Source organism: Nematostella vectensis, chromosome 1, assembly GCF_932526225.1.
Source record: "Nematostella vectensis chromosome 1, jaNemVect1.1, whole genome shotgun sequence".
In the NCBI taxonomy this organism is placed as follows: Eukaryota; Metazoa; Cnidaria; class Anthozoa; order Actiniaria; family Edwardsiidae; genus Nematostella; species Nematostella vectensis.
The window spans coordinates 18,667,785-18,672,854 of NC_064034.1; the positions used below are offsets into that span (position 1 = coordinate 18,667,785).

General features: G+C 38.3%; 1 long non-coding RNA gene across 1 annotated transcript; it reads left to right on the plus strand.

Moving 5' to 3' along the window:
- The first annotated feature begins 2,229 nt into the window (after positions 1-2,229).
- On the plus strand, positions 2,230-4,827 carry LOC125568999. Its single transcript, XR_007312391.1, has 2 exons — positions 2,230-4,234; positions 4,719-4,827. It is a non-coding gene; the product is annotated as an uncharacterized LOC125568999 (long non-coding RNA).
- The last annotated feature ends 243 nt before the right edge of the window (positions 4,828-5,070 follow it).

Here is a 5,070-nt window from a genome sequence, read left to right on the forward strand (position 1 = left end):
GTGGGCGTTACCTATGCGATCTCAACCCCAGAGTCGGCGGGGATACCACCCATCTTCTTCTCGCCCCTTACATGGCTCAGTTTGGATTCACAAAATCCAGTTTGTCGCTCATGAAGAAATTCAACTGCTCCAGCGAAGAACTGATTGCCAAAGCGAATGATATAAATAACACTGGGGGCATAAACGGCAACACAGACTCCGGCCGGGTTATTGTCCTCTCTGTGGCGGATGTGGTGGAGGGATGCCAAGCGGACGTGACCGTGTTCGCGAAATCAAAAAGTGAAATGCAAATGCTGTTTGACGAATTGAACTCTTCAAAAAATAAAGCTGCACCGAATAGCTAACATTACACCGCAGTATTGTGCTTTACATAGCGATCCGTGGCTAAACAACTTTGCAAAGAGAATCGATTTCAGAGAAAAAGAGTAACATTAACGACCCACAGACAGTTCTCCCTATGATACGTTGCTATCTAGGCAATATATATATATATGTATATTATACTGTATATAAAATCTATTTAAATTTTTTCAATGTATTGTAGTATTCGCACGTTCTGCTTATGTTTTATGGTACACATGTTTTTTTTAATAAAAAACGTTGAACCGTAACATTGCACCGTGTAGTGTTGTTTTTTATTCTTCTGATAATTTAAGGGCTAAAGTCTATATTGTAGATCCGACTTCCATGAGAATGTAGTCATTTCTAAAATACAATTTTCACTGTATTGAAAGATACTTTTAAGATACAATTGAGGGGGTTTAGTTGAAGAACGGTAAGAAATTCCCCGTGATTCAAGTGAATTTGCATAGGGTTTCATATCCTGCGAAACTACGCGTCACACAGGTCGGATCAGAGAAACACGATACCGACCCTTGTAAATTTAATTTTTACCATTCACGGGTATCATAGCTTAGGCAGCTAATTTAATTAAAATGCAGTTTTCTGTTATGAAATATTTTCTTCAATTTGCCCATGAATTGATATGGAGAAGTACTCGGCTGAACAGTATTAAATATTTTTTTGGGTACAAATTGTAGAAATACTTGAAGTAAAAAAAAACTTCCCTGTAAAAAGAGAGAACAAAAGTACAGTTTAATGATATCGTGCCCTTTTTTAGATATCTCACAAATTTAGTGTTTAGTAGGGAGGGGGGAATGACGGAGAAGTCGAGAGGGGGGGGGGGGGGGAACTGTGCGAAAGTCTAACAAATAACCAATGCGCATCAACAATAATAGTTGTGAAAGAGGTCAGCTAGTCCCTTTTGCAATAAGATGGGCTGTAAAAAAGAGGTCAGCTAGTCCCTTTTGTAACAAGATGGGATGTAAAAAAAGAGGTCAGCTATTCTCTTTTGTAACAAGATGGGATGTAAAAAAAGGGGTCAGCTAGTCCCTTTTGAAACAAGATGGGATGTAAAAAAAGAGGTCAGCTATTCTCTTTTGTAACAAGATGGGATGTAAAAAAAGAGGTCAGATAGTCCCTTTTGTAACAAGATGGGATGTAAAAAAAGAGGTCAGCTAGTCCCTTTTGCAATAAGATGGGATGTAAAAAAAGAGGTCAGCTAGTCCCTTTTGAAACAAGATGGGATGTAAAAAAAGAGGTCAGCTATTCTCTTTTGTAACAAGATGGGATGTAAAAAAAGAGGTCAGATAGTCCCTTTTGTAACAAGATGGGATGTAAAAAAAGAGGTCAGCTATTCTCTTTTGTAACAAGATGGGATGTAAAAAAAGAGGTCAGATAGTCCCTTTTGTAACAAGATGGGATGTAAAAAAAGAGGTCAGCTAGTCCCTTTTGCAATAAGATGGGATGTAAAAAAAGGGGTCAGCTAGTCCCTTTTGAAACAAGATGGGATGTAAAAAAAGAGGTCAGCTATTCTCTTTTGTAACAAGATGGGATGTAAAAAAAGAGGTCAGATAGTCTCTTTTGTAACAAGATGGGATGTAAAAAAAGAGGTCAGCTATTCTCTTTTGTAACAAGATGGGATGTAAAAAAAGAGGTCAGATAGTCCCTTTTGTAACAAGATGGGATGTAAAAAAAGAGGTCAGCTATTCTCTTTTGTAACAAGATGGGATGTAAAAAAAGAGGTCAGCTATTCTCTTTTGTAACAAGATGGGATGTAAAAAAAGAGGTCAGCTAGTCCCTTTTGTAATAAGATGGGATGTAAAAAAAGAGGTCAGCTAGTCCCTTTTGCAATAAGATGGGATGTAAAAAAAGAGGTCACTAAGTCCCTTTTGTAACATGATGGGATGTAAAAAAAGGGGTCAGCTAGTCCCTTTTGCAATAAGATGGGATGTAAAAAAAGAGGTCAGCTAGTCCCTTTTGTAACAAGATGGTATGTAAAAGCAGAGGTCAGCTAGTCCCTTTTGCAATAAGATGGGATGTAAAAAAAGAGGTCAGCTAGTCCCTTTTGCAATAAGATGGGATGTAAAAAAAAGAGGTCAGCTAGTCCCTTTTGCAATAAGATGGGATGTAAAAAAAGAGGTCAGCTAGTCCCTTTTGTAACAAGATGGTATGTAAAAGCAGAGGTCAGCTAGTCCCTTTTGCAATAAGATGGTATGTAAAAGCAGAGGTCAGCTAGTTCCTTTTGCAATAAGATGGGATGTAAAAAAAGAGGTCAGCTAGTCCCTTTTGCAATAAGATGGGATGTAAAAAAAGAGGTCAGCTAGTCCCTTTTGCAATAAGATGGGATGTAAAAAAAGAGGTCAGCTAGTCCCTTTTGCAATAAGATGGGATGTAAAAAAAGAGGTCAGCTAGTCCCTTTTGTAACAAGATGGGATGTAAAAACAGAGGTCAGCTAGTCCCTTTTGCAATAAGATGGGATGTAAAAAAAGAGGTCAGCTAGTCCCTTTTGCAATAAGATGGGATGTAAAAAAAAAGGTCAGCTAGTCCCTTTTGCAATAAGATGGGATGTAAAAAAAGAGGTCAGCTAGTCCCTTATGTAACAAGATGGGATGTAAAAAAAGGGGTCAGCTAGTCCCTTTTGCAATAAGATGGGATGTAAAAAAGAGGTCAGCTAGTCCCTTTTGCAATAAGATGGGATGTAAAAAAAGATGTTAGCTAGTCCCTTGTGTAATAAGATGGGATGTAAAAAAAAGAGGTCAGCTAGTCCCTTTTGTAACAAGATGGGATGTAAAAAAAGAGGTCAGCTAGTCCCTTTTCTAATAAGATGGGATGTAAAAAAGGGGTCAGCTAGCCCCTTTTGCAACAAGATGGGATGTAAAAAAAGAGGTCAGCTAGTCCCTTTTGTAACAAGATGGGATGTAAAAAAAGAGGTCAGCTAGTCCCTTTTGTAACAAGATGGGATGTAAAAAAAGGGGTCAGCTAGTCCCTTTTGTAACAAGATGGGATGTAAAAAAAGAGGTCAGGTAGTCCCTTTTGCGATAAGATGGGATGTAAAAAAGAGGTCAGCTAGTCCTTTTGTAACAAGATGGGATGTAAAAAAAGAGGTCAGCTAGTCCCTTTTGTAACAAGATGGGATGTAAAAAAAGAGGTCAGCTAGTCCCTTTTGTAACAAGATGGGATGTAAAAAAAGAGGTCAGCTAGTCCCTTTTGTAACAAGATGGGATGTAAAAAAAGAGGTCAGCTAGTCCCTTTTGCAATAAGATGGGATGTAAAAAAGAGGTCAGCTAGTCTCTTTTGTAACAAGATGGGATGTAAAAAAAGAGGTCAGCTAGTCCCTTTTGTAATAAGATGGGATGTAAAAAAGGGGTCAGCTAGTCCCTTTTGTAATAAGATGGGATGTAAAAAAAGAGGTTAGCTAGTCCCTTTTGTAACAAGATGGGATGTAAAAAAAGAGGTCAGCTAGTCCCTTTTGTAACAAGATGGGATGTAAAAAAAGAGGTCAGCTAGTCCCTTTTGTAACAAGAGGGGATGTAAAAAAAGGGGTCAGCTAGCCCCTTTTGCAACAAGATGGGATGTAAAAAAAGAGGTCAGCTAGTCCCTTTTGTAACAAGATGGGATGTAAAAAAAGAGGTCAGCTAGTCCCTTTTGTAACAAGATGGCATGTAAAAAAAGGGGTCAGCTAGCCCCTTTTGCAACAAGATGGGATGTAAAAAAGAGGTCAGCTAGTCCCTTTTGTAACAAGATGGGATGTAAAAAAAGGGGTCAGCTAGTCTCTTTTGTAACAAGATGGGATGTAAAAAAAGGGGTCAGCTAGCCCTTTTGTAATAAGATGGGATGTAAAAAAAGAGGTCAGCTAGTCCCTTTTGTAACAAGATGGGATGTAAAAAAAGGGGTCAGCTAGTCTCTTTTGTAACAAGATGGGATGTAAAAAAAGGGGTCAGCTAGCCCCTTTTGCAACAAGATGGGATGTAAAAAAGAGGTCAGCTAGTCCCTTTTGTAACAAGATGGGATGTAAAAAAAGGGGTCAGCTAGTCTCTTTTGTAACAAGATGGGATGTAAAAAAAGGGGTCAGCTAGCCCTTTTGTAATAAGATGGGATGTAAAAAAAGAGGTCAGCTAGTCCCTTTTGTAACAAGATGGGATGTAAAAAAAGGGGTCAGCTAGTCTCTTTTGTAACAAGATGGGATGTAAAAAAAAAAGGGGTAAGCTAGTCCCTTTTGTAGCAAGATGGGATGTAAAAAAAGAGGTCAGCTAGTCCCTTTTGTAATAAGATGGGATGTAAAAAAAAGAGGTCAGCTAGTCCCTTTTGTAACAAGATGGGATGTAAAAAAGGGGTCAGCTAGTCCCTTTTGTAACAAGATGGGATGTAAAAAAGAGGTCAGCTAGTCCCTTTTGCAATAAGATGGGATGTAAAAAAAGAGGTCAGCTAGTCCCTTTTGTAACAAGATGGGATGTAAAAAAAGAGGTCAGCTAGTCCCTTTTGTAACAAGATGGGATGTAAAAAAAGAGGTCAGCTAGTCCCTTTTGCAATAAGATGGGATGTAAAAAAAGAGGTCAGCTAGTCCCTTTTGCAATAAGATGGGAAATGACCTGAAGGTTTGTACAATAGTAAATTGTATTATTTTATCGCTAAAGTTTGTATTATGATTTATATTTTTGAAGGTCCTCTCACGAGACTCGATCAATTCATAGTGCAGACATTACCATTTTTGATAATATCGATTTACCT